This window comes from Kogia breviceps, chromosome 14, assembly GCF_026419965.1.
Source record: "Kogia breviceps isolate mKogBre1 chromosome 14, mKogBre1 haplotype 1, whole genome shotgun sequence".
Lineage (NCBI taxonomy): Eukaryota > Metazoa > Chordata > Mammalia > Artiodactyla > Physeteridae > Kogia > Kogia breviceps.
The window spans coordinates 20,908,640-20,921,904 of NC_081323.1; the positions used below are offsets into that span (position 1 = coordinate 20,908,640).

A 13,265-nucleotide genomic window follows, 5' to 3' on the forward strand; every position below is an offset into this window, starting at 1 on the left:
CCCTAGAGAAACATCAGGCAGCCCTCATCAGTCTTCTGATCATTCTTAGGTAACAAGTCTTGTGTTACTAAAACTGGGGAACATAGTTTTCATTCAATTATTTTAAATGTCCATCTCATGTGTTAATCGTGTTTTCAATGATCATTGATAGGTCAGACTTCTCTGCGCTCCACCAACTGGCGCCTAGCATAGGGTGGGTTGCTGTCTGCTGGGAGGGGATGGGAACCTTCTCCCCTTACTTATCCAAATGTGTTTCTCTTCACCAGGTTTCTGCCCACTCTCCCCAGCCCACCACCACCAGGACCAGGATCAGATGGAATGACGAGGGAGATGGGGGAACATTTCTCTCCAGGCTGGTCATGAAATGAATGCTGAGTATTCTCCCTCAGCCCCTGTTTCAGGGCTTCTTCAGAGAACCCCCTCCTGGTGCCCTTTGACTGTACCCCCAGTGATGTGAACAGGCCCTCTTCTTGGGGTCCCCTCCCCCTAGCAGGCTCCCTGTAGGGCAGAACCTCTTGGGCAGCAGGTGGACAGTCCTATCCTAGGTTTTACACCTGTTGAAGGAGACAATGAACTTTTGACTGAGGGAGGAGTGGGTTGGGCACGGGTCACCTGTGCTCCCCAACTCCAGGTGACATTTGTCAAGTTCCCATGTGTTCCTCCTGAAGCTCCTGGTATGAGGATCACCCGAGAAAGGGGAAATTCCTCCTACTCTCCCTCTTGGGGGGCAAGGTGGGGGGAATAGTGTAAGACACAGAGTCCATAATTCCCTCTCTTTTTCATGTCTAACACTGTACTGTTAAGACCCTCAGATTAGAAGAGAGAACTGAGTCACAAGTAACCATTTTCCAGTTATTTTCTTCCTAAATGCTGCATCTGGTCCAATGCCTTCTTTAGAAGGCCGCCGCCGTGATAGCAGGTGGAAGCTTCAAAAACTGCCAAGATTGAACCACCTCTTACCTACCCCAACTGTGATTTGTTAGTGTTCCACGGTTCATTCCACTCTCTTGGTAGCTCCTTGGTGCTTTGGCTGAAATGTCCATTTTAATATCCTGTTACACTAACCACAAACATCAACCACGCCTCTTAGATGCCCAGCCTTCTCTAGGCACTGGGGATGCAGAAATGAACCAGCCTAGATCCCCTTCCTAGCATCATGGGTGCAAAGGGTACAGGAGATCATCTAGGTTGGAATTGTGGCTCTGCCCCTTCCCAGCTTTTAGAAGGCACCTTTCCCTTAATCTCCAGCTCAGAACAACGAGGCTCCCAACCTGAGTGTTGCAGGAGGCCCAGACTCTCCTAGGGTGTCCCAGGCTCATGGGTGGTGGGGCGGTAGGGACATGCTCTCAGCCTCCTGCTTGCTGATTTTCTCCTCTGGCTCTGAAGAGCTGATCAGAGCCAGATGGCCTTAGATGTGTGCTGATATACAGCACCAGCAGGCACATGCAGCCACATGTGGCACAGAGCACTGGAAATGTAGCCAGTCCCAACTGCAATGAACTGTCGGTATAAAACAAGCACTGATTCCAAAGACTTTGAACAAAGAAAAAGAAATTGTAAATATCTTATTAATAAGTTAAAAATATTGATTACACACCGAAATGTAATATTTCGGTTATCTTGGGTTAAATAAAATATACTATGAAAATTAATTTCACCTTTTTGGGTACCTTTTTATTTTTTTTCTAATTTAAAAAAATTTTTTTGCCTGTACCTCAAGCGGCATGCGGGATCTTAGTTCCCTAACCAGGGATGGAACTTGTGCCCCCTTCAGTGGAAGCATGGAGTCTTAACCACTGGACTGCCAGGAGAGTCCCTAAATTTTTTGTTTTTAATTAATTTATTTTTATTGAAGTAGAGCTGATTTACAATGTTGTGTTAATTTCTGCTGTACGGCAAAGTGAATCAGTTATACACATATATACATTGTTTTCTATAGTCTTTTCCATTATGGTTTATCCTAGGATACTGAATATAGTTCCCTGTGCTATGCAGTAGGACCTTGTTGTTTATATGTTCTGTACATTTGGTACCTTTTTAATGTGGCTCCCGGAAGGTTTAAAATTACACATGTGGCCAGCCGGCATTATGTTTCTACTGGATAGCGCTGCCTTAGGCTCTTCAAATACAGCACACTCTCTCTCCCTCATAAATAATCTTACCGTGTCCTCACAGTGACAGAAGCCCTGGGCTTTCTCAGAAATACCAACGTATAGCAACTACTGTGCTTGGCCATCTGCTCTGTGCTGTGTTCTCGGTGTGCATTGTTTCACTTAATTCTCACAGCAACACTATTGGGGGAGGGGGGACTATGACTCTGCCCATTTCCAGAAAAGGAAAACTAAGGCTTGGCAAAGTTAGGTCACTTAGCCAAAGCCACAGGGAGAGTAAGGGCAAGAGCAGGAGGCAGCAGAGGACACTGGAGCTGTGTGCACACCTGACCCCTTTGTCCAGGATCCTTCCAGCCACAGCATCCCATGGCCCCTCCTCGTCACGGAGATCCCCAATGTTCTCACAGTGTTAGAATCCCACAGCCTCCTCCCAGGTACAGAAGATGGAGTGTTGTCACCCTCAGAGACACCCCCCCCCATTTCCTTCTCCGTTGCATCGGTCAGGCCTGGATTTCCACATTGTGCTGACTTAGTGAAGCGCCAGGAATCTGAAGTGGGGAGACACCTGCTCGGACACAAGGTGGGCTGTTTGCACTTCAGAATGTGGACCAAGTTAGTGGCGGTGTATCTGAGAGATACACCCGGCCCAGGATGCAGGCAGTGTTAGTGCTTGTGGGATTAGGGGCCGTGAGCCCCCCTCTCAAGCCTCTCTGCAGTGCCATCGGGAGTATGGGACCTCTGTCTGTCTTCTCTGGCACAATGCAAATCTGACCAGGTCCCCAAAATGCAAATTTGATCAAGTCCCTCTGATTCAAGACTGCTTTTACTTTTAGGATGTCGTTTTAGCAAAGCACCTGCCCACCTCTGTAGGCTTATCTCCTTGTCACCCTTGTGTTCCAGTTTCAGGTCATCTGAACAATATTTTAGTCTGGTGATGTGTCCAAATAATTATACAGCCAGAATTCATTCATTTGTTCAACTGTGCCAGCCACTAAACTGAATACAATGGTCAATCGGACAAGATCCCTATTGTCCAAACTCAACACAATACATGAGTTCTTCAACCTAAATATCCATCAACAGATGAATGGATAAAGAAGATGTGGTACAGATATACAATGGAATACTACTCAGCCATTAAAAAGAATGAAATAATGCCATTTGCAGCAACATGAATGGACCTGGAGATTGTCATACTGACCGAAGTAAGTCAGACAAAGACAAATATCATAGGATATTGCTTACATGCGGAATCTTTAAAAAATGATCAAACAAACTTATTTACAAAACAGAAACACACTCACAGACTTAGAGAACGAATTTATGGTTACCAGCAGGAAAGGGTGGCAGGGGAGGTATAGATTGGGAGATTGGGATTGACATGTACACACAGCTAAATTTAAAATGGATAACCAACAAGGACCTACTGTATAGCAGGGGTAACTCTGCTCAATACTCTGTAATAACATAAATGGAAAAAGAATTTGATAAAGAATATATATATGTATCTGTATAACTGAATCACTCCTCTGTACACCTGAAGCTAACACAACATTAATCAACTATACTCGGATATTTAAAAAAAAGAGAGCTTTTGCTAATTAAAGCTCCTCATTGTGGAAGAGTCACCATTCCTACAAATTAATGACAAATCAGTGCCAACAAACAGAACACAAAGAAAAGCAAAACAGGTGAAGGAATGTTATTTTCAAAATTTCAGACTGCTTCTGGAAATTACCAAGTCATCCCGACACAGAACTCGGTCTCCGCTCCACCAGAGGTCGCTGTAGGACCGCGCGCGAGGGATCCGGTCCCGGCGACGCCGCTCTAGGCCGCAGGCCTCGTCTCTGCTGCAGTTCCGCCGCCGCTGCGCGGGTGGAGGAGGTTCCGGACTCGGGTGGTTTCTGTTTTTCTTGGATCCACGCCATCTCCCAACATCCGCGGACATCCGCACCTTCCAGCACTGTCTACTGTGTTTCCGCCTCTGTCCCGCTCCATCTCTCACGGCGCCCCGGGTGCGTTACTGAGGGGAGTGCTGGGCACGTGGTCTGCTCCGCCTTCCTCCAACCTAAGGGGAAACTGAGGCCCGAGGGGGCGGGGAGCGCCGCATGTCGACTTCTCGGCCCTCGTGTCTTCGACAAAGAGGCCTCGGTCACCGCGCCACCGGCCGGCGCCGTCTCAGAACCTCACCCGCCCCATGGGAAGACTTGTGCCCAATGATGTCGAGAGACCGGTCGGGTGACGCGTGGGCCCGAGGTCCCGCAGGGGGTCGTGCAGAGCCCGTGTGAACCTGGCCCGAGGGGCGCCAGAGCCCCTGAGTCACTGCCAATCACCTCCGACTCCAGCGTTTCAGGCCCCAAAGCCGCTCATCGGTTACCGGCCAAATATTCTGGTGACCGTTAGCCCATTTACCTTTAATAAGCTTTAAGGGAAAGTGTTGAAACCTGCATTTTCCAAACGGGTGTTTGAGCTTTAAAGTGAGGGCGCTCCAGAGCCCCCGAGGGGCAGAGTCTGGCTTCCTGGCCCAGCTTCGCGCTGGAGTTCTTCCGCACCCGTTCCCTGGCCGGGCCCCGCGCTGCTGAAGACCCTCCCGCGAAGGACGTTGCTGCGCCCGCCTCTGTCGGCGCCCCTCCTCTCCTGCAGGAGCCTGAGCCGTGCTGCCTGCTGCGCCCCACTGTGTCCAGGGGTTGAGCTGTCCCTCGGGCAAGTGCTGCTCCTGAGGGCCTTGAGCTGGGGGCCGTGGCCTTCCTACCCCGCCGCAGAGGGGCTGGTCCCTGGGCCCAGGGGTTTCTGGGAACTGTCTTGCAAAGCCTTGTGCAGGAGGGTGAGGCCGGGTTTGGGAGCCAGAAAGGCCTGAGTTCAGACGCTGACGCAGCCGCTGGTTAGCCGTGGAACTTCGGGTGAGTTACTTCATTCTCCTGAGCTTTCCTTTCCTTCCAGGGGGGAAAAAGCAAGTAGCCCGGGAGGGCAGAGGCCTGGTCTGTGTCTTTGAACCTCCAGTGCTTGGCAAGTGGTTAGTAGGTGCTTAGTTGGTATTTTGTGGGTGGATGAGTACATGAGACATTTTTACGAGAAGTTGATCTTCTTGTGGCCTCTGTTGATGAGGGGAGATGGAGTCTTTCCATGAAGTGAGGATAGCGTTGGGGTCCCGGGCTTGGCTGGGCAGCTTTCCCCTGCTTGGGCGGAGAGCCGGCAGCTAACATGGGCTCCTGTGCCTGGCTCTTCTTCTGCCCTTTGTTGCCCTGTATTCGGAAGTGATCGTGGGCTACCTGTGCCCTGGTCACTGGTAGTGCCGGCAGAGGAGTTGCTGAAAGCGTTTCCCCGTGGTTGGAGGGATCACTCCTGTTCCTTCCCAACTCTGGAGCTGTCCCACACGGCCTTCCTCCCGCCACCTTTTTATTATTTTACTTATGTATTATTGCACACCGCACGGCTTGCAGGATCTTAGTTCCCCGACCAGGGATTGAACCAAGGCCATGGCAGTGAAAATGCACGGAGTCCTAACCACTGGACCTCCAGGGAATTCCACCCACCACCTCTTTAGATGTCTCCTGGCATCTGTTGTCTGTTGAGTGCCCTCTGCCTGGCTTGGTGCTGGTTTCTCTGAGTCTTTAAAAAAGAAGAATGGGAGTGGGTCTTGCCACAGCTGTGGTCTTCTGACCGTGGTCTCCAGTCTCAGCAGCCCTGTGTTCTTTTCTGCGTCTGGATTTGAAGTGGTTACAGGCTGCCTGTGTCCTGATCATTGGTAATATGCGCCGAGGAAAAGTTGGAAGATTTTCCCCATGTTCAGGGGACCCATACTTGTCCCTTCCATACAGGACAGCCTTCAGTGACTAGCAGTGACCAAGCATGAGGCAGTCTGAGGATGGAGGGAGTCACGCTGTAGTGCGTTCATTGCCTAAGACCCGAATCCCCCCAACACACCGTGTTTTCCTGTCGATGAGCATAATGGTTTCCTGCCAGTTGGGCAGATCACGTGATGGCTTCATGTCCCCTGCAGGAGTGTCACATGGCTGCTGTTGCATGAGATGTGTCGTCAGGGAGAGCCGGGACTGAGTCCCCGGTAAGTGGTGTCCCGCCGGTTCTCTAGTACTTGAGTTGTGTGCAGGCTGTGAGGCCAGAGGTGTTGGGTGCTGAGTTGTGGAGAGTGAGGGTGCAGTGGAGGCTTGGGCCCCCTTCTGCTCCTGAGAGCCTGGATGGAGGCTGCTGTGATGTTGAGAGGACAGAGATTCACATCCAGAGACCAGCCAAGTGCTCTTCTGTGAGCCTGAGCGAGAATTCTGTCACGTATTCAATCCTGGTGCCACTTACACACGTTCCTTCAGTACCTAAGAGTTCTCAGTATTTCTGCCGTTAGTCTTCTCTTCACCTCTTGGCAGGGACTGGTGAATAATCGGGTGGTTCTGTCATCTTAGGCTGTAAGTCTGGTCAATGACCTGTCTGCTGGTCTGTTCCTAGGCCAGGCCGTTTCCCAGGATGCTGGCAGTGGCCTCCCTTCTCAGCTCCCTCACTGCCCTTTTCTGCCCCTGCATTCGAAAGTGATCGTGGGCTGCCCGTGCCCTGGTCATTGATAGTGCAGGAAGAGGAATTGCTGAAAGCCTTTCCCCGTGTTTGGAGGGTTCACTCCTGTCCCTTGCAAACTCTGGAGCTTTCGTACATGTCTTTCTTCCCACTGATTTGTGTTGCTTCCTGGTCCCTCCCTGGCGCCGTGTGCTCACTGAGTGCCCCTTTTCCCGAATAGGGCCCTGCCTTAGCAGTTCACGGGCTGGCAGTGGAGGGCTCCCCTCCGGAAGTTTTCTCTGATTCCCCATCGCAGCCCTTCCTCATCCCACCTCCTCAGCCCCGCCCCTCAGCACTGATGGCACCTAGAAAGTGTTGATTTGCTGATCGTGCCCCTTATGCTGTAATCTTGAGGGCAGCACCTCCTTGCTTTGCGTTGCGTCTGATGCCTGATGCATATAGCACCTGGACCAAAAAAGAACCCCGAAGAGATGGAGATGACCCATCTGTTGTGAGGTGACAGGGCTCCTCCCATTGCAGAGTGTCAGGGAACCAAGCCCTCCAGCAAGCCAACCTGCCGGGTCAGCCTCCTTTTCTCCACTCGAATTGTTTCTGTAATGAAAGGTAGACTTACTATAATCTGCCTTAATCCTGGTCATGAGCAGGGCCCGTGGTCCGCTGTGGGCGATTTTCTAGTGACCGACCTGGAGAAAGCCCAGCATAGTTGAGGATGAATATGTAAGTGGCTCTTACACTATGTAGCAGGCACGGGGCCCTCCCCGCACCTCTTACCCATCCCGGTCCGTTCTAGTCATTGCCAGGCAGCCACAGCCTGCAGACTGGTTAGCAGCAAATTGATCACAGTTGGCACATAGGGTAACGTGGGTGTTATTCCTGTCACAGATGACCTGCAGACCCCTTCCTAGGGTTAAATCGTCCTTGTTCCTGATACCGTAGTGTGGCCATTCAGGTACTGCAGCAACAGCCTGCTTTCGTGGGTGCTAGAAACTGCCAGCTGCTGTGCCAAGTGTCCTGTATGTCCCCCAGGGCCTGCTGTGAGTGCCCGTTCACTGATTTTCCTTTGCAGCTGGGTCTGTGTGCACAGAGGCTCCACAGGAGGCGCCATCTTCGTGTCAGCCAGGCGCTAGGCCCTGGGCCCCCAGGTAAGGCTTTTGGACCTTTCTCTGGAATTTTGTGTTTTCTGGGGCTTGGGTGATCATGTAAGGGGAAGTGCGGTGACAGTAGCATCCTGCTGTGGGGCAGTCCCCCACATGCCTAGGGGAGGGCCCTGTAGAAACCTGCTTGGGTGAAGGGCTCCCCGGGGCATCTCCCTTCCGAGCCCTGGGGTGTCAGTGCAAGTACTGTTGTGATGGAGACAGGTCCCGCCTCTCAACCTGTCTAGCGCTGTGACCCCATCTCAGACTCCACATCTTCATCTGAAGAGCAAAGCTGGGATAGCAGCAAAAGTTCTAAAAAATTTTTCATGGTGGTGCCGTGACCACATGATCCTGATCTTTTTCAGCCCGAAAGCATTTCCAGTTTTTTATGCTGGAAGTGTCTTGACTCCCCCTGGCAGGGAGGTTTTGTGGGGTCTTGGCAGGACACGACAGAAGCTGCTGGGACTCAGCTACTCTGGGCTGCTCTCCCTGACCCAGGCCCCTGGCTCCAGCCTCCCATCCTTCCTGGCTCTTTCTGTCCTTTTCTGCTCCTGTGTCGAAAGTGATCGTGGGCTGCCCGTGCCCTGGTCATCGATAGTGCAGGGACAGCAGTCGCTGAAAGACCTTTCCCCGTGTTTGAAGGGCCCAGTTATCCCTTCCAAAACCTGGAGCTTTCACACACTAGCTTTTTGGTCCTGCCATTTCCTTTAGAGCACGGGCCTTTGCCGGCTCACATGTGGTATGGTGACCGGGCTGGGCCCCGGACTTGTGGAGGTTCACTTTGTCTTTGAAGTAAAGGAGCCTCCAGACAGAAACCAGTCCATACATTTGTATTTGGACCTCACACTGGAATAAGTTCAAATAATGCTGAAGGGCACATGGGAGAACTGTAAATCGTGGGTTCTGCTCTATAAACTTAACAGGAATGGAGGACAACTCATAGTCATATATTATTCAAGGCAGCCCATGACCGACATGCTTGTTTGTGTGTTGACTTTGCTCCTTTACTCTTTTTTTGTTTTTTTTTTTCCCTTTACTGTTTCTTGAGCACAATGTGTATTGCTTCTCCAGGAGCCGCCAGTAGTGTCGAATATGTGGAGAAAGAAAAATCAAGGTGGGCCAGATGTAGGAGCAAAGAGGCGTTCTGCCAATTCTGAATCATTCAGAAAGGTTCCATTTGTCACGGTCTGCCAGAAGCCCGAGGAGTTTTCTTGTCAGTCACTGATGAGAGATGAGTGTCTTGACTCACCAACCTCTTTGTAGCCCCCGCTTTTAATCTGTGCTTTTGTGGGTTCTCTTTTAAAAAGGGTGACCCCGGGTGTTCACTAGAGAAGAAATTCCAGGCCTGTGGATCTGTGAGTCTGTATCTGTAGACGCAAGGCTTGCTTTCTGGTTCATGTTAGGATGTGGTGTGGCAGGAGGAGTCTCCCGCCGTGTAGTCAGCCGTCAGCAGGGGGCTGCCCTTCTGCCTCTCTGTGCTGCAGATGTGTTGGGTGGAGGCTGCAACCCTGCACCGGCGCCTTCACTTAGTAGACTCCGCAGGGGCAACGTGGTGCTCCCAAGAGGCATGTCTGGCTCCCAGACAACAGTTGAGGTCAGGTCCCACCCACCCCCCACTTTTGGCCTGAGGGCTCCTTTTCTTCCATCTGCATTCGAGTTTCTCCTGTTTGATCCTGTTTTGCCAGATGTTTTTGTTCTCATCTCAGGATGATGTGAAGGCAGTGAGACTAATATTTGTGAACCACCTGGTCCTCAGTAGCCGTCTAACAAATCTGAGACTTCCCTTGTCTTTCAAACCTGCCCTCTGACCCCTTGCGTCAGAGGCTTGTCCTGTCCCACAGCCTAGTCCCTGGTCCTGGGGCTCCTCAGCCAGCCTGGACGATTAAATGGCTGATGGTGACCATTTTGAAAAGACTTTATTTCCCCCCTGTCGTCCCCCCCCCATCCCAGACCTGGCACTTTAAACCTCTGGGTGCAAAGTCCGACACGTTGAGTTGGGGGTCGCTTGTGTAGTGTCCTCAAGCATTAATGATATTTTCTCATTTATCCTTCAAATGGGCCTGGCAGTCTTGATTTTCACCCATTTGGGCACCTAATGAGTCTTTCTGGAAGTTTCTCTTTCATTTGCCTTTCTTGGGTGGGCATATTAAGTGGGTCTTTGCAGAATAGGATGACAGCTACTGGGGCCTTGGGACGGACTGGGCAGAGAAGTAGTGACAGTGGTGGGAGAACTGAGGACAGTGGTCCATCCTTTGATCAAGATGCAGTGGGAACTTGGTGTCAGAGTCTCTGACAGCGAGCTCAGACTGAGCTCTGGTGTATCTGGCCAGTTGCCTTGATCAGGAACTGCTTGAAAGAAAATTGTTTATTCTAAAAACCGAACCTTTGAGGTGTTTTCCTTTATCATCCCGTCTATTCTGGTGATATCTAAGGTCAGTTTTGTTTGTTTGTTTGTTTGTTTATTTGGCTGTGCTGGGTCTTAGTTGGCGGCATGTGGGATCTAGTTCCCTGACCAGGGATTGAACCCGGGCCCTCTGCATTGGGGAGTGTGGAGTCTTAGCCTCTGAACCACCAGGGAAGTCCTATTCTGGTGATACCTAGTAGGGCCTAGTCTATTGGGACCCTCTCAGTGATGTTACTTGGGGAGAAGATGGTATTGGAGATTAAATGCTTGTATGGTTCTTCTCCCTCCTAGGTCAGCGTTAGATCTGGAGATCGTTGAGGAAGTCCCAAGGCCTTGAGTCAGTGACTTTGGGGTGACTTGGGATCTGGCGTTGCTGGTATTTCTCCCCAAGGTGAGTTAATGCCACGGGCTGGGAACCCACCGCCAGAGGGTTGGCTGGTTTGAGTTTATGCAAATGGGAACTCCCAACCGTTGGTCTCGCCTGTCCTTTCTTGTAGATTCCTTTTGTTCGTGGACACCAGCGGGGCAGAGAATGGAGAGTGCAGTGCACACATGAAGAGCTCCCCGCCGCCTGCTCAGAGTGTCACGGGAGCACTGTTCACTCTGCACGAGAAATCAGGGCAAAGCGCGGGGACTGGGGGCTCAGGGTCCTCTTCAGCTGGCTCTGAGTCCCGACAGCATTGCCCTTGGACGCCGTGGACAGGAAGGCCGGTCCCCGTCCCTCTGCCTGCGTGACTTCAGCGGCCAAGAGTTTTTCTCTTGAGTTGGCAGCTGCTCATTGTCATCACTTTTCCCTCCACCCATCCATTCAGTAAACCGTACGCACCCACCCACCTGTGTTTTAAGTCAGTAACAAGCCACGTGCCAGCGAGGCTGGGCGGGGAGAAAGTGGGTCACAGGCCAAATCCCGTTTTCACTCTGAGCCTTTCTGTCCTGCTCCTGAGGCTTGGCACGTGGGCTGTTGTTTGAGGTGTTCTGTTAGGAGCGGGGTGAACAAACACTGGTGGTGGGCTCAGGTTAGGACCTGTGAGAGTTGAGGGCGTTGAGGAACAGTCAGGCCAGGGCTTGGGAAGGGTGATGGGGAACCGGAGTGAGACAGGTGCTGATGTCATTGGGGAAGCTGTGGGTTCCTGGCTCGTGAGTACGTACCTGCTTGTGTGACCAGCTTGCCTAGTTTGCCTGGAATTGGGTTTCTCAGACATGGGACTTTCATTGCCAAAACCAGGCAAGTCCTGGGCAAACTGGAACAAGGTGGTCAACTTAGCTGGGTGTAAAATACATGGTGTCAACTTGAGAGGACAGGTTACTGAGTAAAGGTGAGAGTGGTGAACGTGGAGCCGCCATTGGTGGACTCAGTCTTCTGGAGATAATTGGGGTAAAATCGACAGTTGCACTGAGGACACGTATGTGAACTTTTGAATCTCCATTTTATAGATGGAGGAGTCTGCATGAGGAAGTATGTCCCAAAGGCTGTGATGAAAGGCCCTACTTTAAAAATGTCCCAGTTCCTGCATTTGGAATTGAAACCACCTTGGCTGAGCTGAGGCAGGATTCAGGCTGTCAGGCCTGCCTGGTGGCTTTGACACCCTGAAGGTCTGTGCAGGGGCAGGCATTCTTCATGGCTGAAATGTTCTGCCCTGCTAGCCAGTTCCTGGTAGAGGCATCCAGAAGCGGGAAGTCCTTTTTCTGTCTTACTCCAAGGACTATCCTCTGACTTCTGTTTGCCACCTTTATTCAGCTGGTTGTAGCTGCCTGGAAAGGTGCCAAGAGAAGGAGTCTGGGCCCACTGGAGATATAGCCGCGACTGAGCGCGATGTCTGCTGCCACACAGGAGCAGGACACAGGCCAGTCCTTAGCAAGTGTCCTGGGGCCACTGGGCACTGGTGGTCATGCTAGCCCTGTTCTGCCACAGCTTGCGAAGCGGGAGCCATCCCAGGTCTGTAGGGCCTGAGGACATCTGAGGAGAGCATCCATCCAGGGTGACCCAGGAACCAGGCTTAAGGTCAATAAGGCACAAACCTTGGCTGGGAAACTAGGCCTCACTGGAGCAGCTGGTGGGAGATTAACCAGACATCATACGAGACATAGGGGTACAATGGTGAATAAGACAGTTTGTGCCCTAAAAGGGGTCACCAATAAATATATAGATGTCTCCACACACCAAATGTTACAGGACAGGCACTGCTGGGCACTGTAGGTGTTGGGGATGCAGCTTTAAACAAAACGGGGTGCCTCCTGGAGCTTGTTTCGAACTGCTGTCCATTATGGCAAGCCACCAGACACTTGGGGCTATTTTAATGGATTTAAATAAAACTTAAAATTCAGGTCTTCAGTTTTATCAGCCACATTTCAAGTGCTCAGTAGCCACAAGTAGCTGTGGGGTTGGACAGTGCAGATACAGAATATTCCCATTACTGCAGGAAGTTCAGACGGCACCAGTCTAGAAAATAAGGAGTTGAATTCCATGAAAGTAGCTGGGACACCTTTACAGAAAGGCTGTCATTTGAGGAGTCCAAAGAGGGCTGCTGTGCCTGGCGCTGCATTCCTGTAGTGATTGAGGGGGTTGGGTAAATGGGGGGCATCAGCCTGGAGGGGGTGTGAGAGCACTGGCTTCCGAGTCACAGACCTGGGGTCTAACCCAGCAGGGTGACATAATGTGAGTTTCCATCACCTGACCTCCGTTTCCCCTTGTGAAATGAGAACCACACCTCTACAGGAATATGGTGGGGTAAGGATTAAACAGACTTGTATGTGGAAGCCTGTGTAGGGTGTGGCTTCAGAAAGTGTTCAATAACTGATAGCTATTATTATTTATTGAAGTTTCCTCTTCAATTTTTTAATTTTTTTTTATTTTTTGCGGTATGCGGGCCTCTCACTGTTGTGGCCTCTCCCGTTGCGGAGCACAGGCTCCGGACGCGCAGGCCTACCGGCCATGGCTCACAGGCTTAGTTACTCCGCGGCATGTGGGATCTTCCCGGACCAGGGCACGAACCTGTGTCTCCTGCATCGGCAGGCGGATTCTCAACCACTGCGCCACCAGGGAAGCCCCCTCTTCAATTTTTTTTGGTCTTTTTTCAGCCTTGAGGTTTTCAG

At 51.3% G+C, this 13,265-nt stretch overlaps 3 non-coding genes across 3 annotated transcripts; all 3 read left to right on the forward strand.

Moving 5' to 3' along the window:
• Positions 1-5,351: 5,351 nt before the first annotated feature.
• On the forward strand, positions 5,352-5,485 carry LOC131741948 (small nucleolar RNA SNORA71). Its single transcript, XR_009331297.1, has one exon. It is a non-coding gene; the product is annotated as a small nucleolar RNA SNORA71 (small nucleolar RNA).
• Positions 5,486-6,635: 1,150 nt separating this feature from the next.
• LOC131741945 (small nucleolar RNA SNORA71) lies at positions 6,636-6,769 on the forward strand. The gene has a single exon (XR_009331294.1). It is a non-coding gene; the product is annotated as a small nucleolar RNA SNORA71 (small nucleolar RNA).
• Positions 6,770-8,317: 1,548 nt separating this feature from the next.
• Positions 8,318-8,449, forward strand: LOC131741949 (small nucleolar RNA SNORA71). Its single transcript, XR_009331298.1, has one exon. It is a non-coding gene; the product is annotated as a small nucleolar RNA SNORA71 (small nucleolar RNA).
• The last annotated feature ends 4,816 nt before the right edge of the window (positions 8,450-13,265 follow it).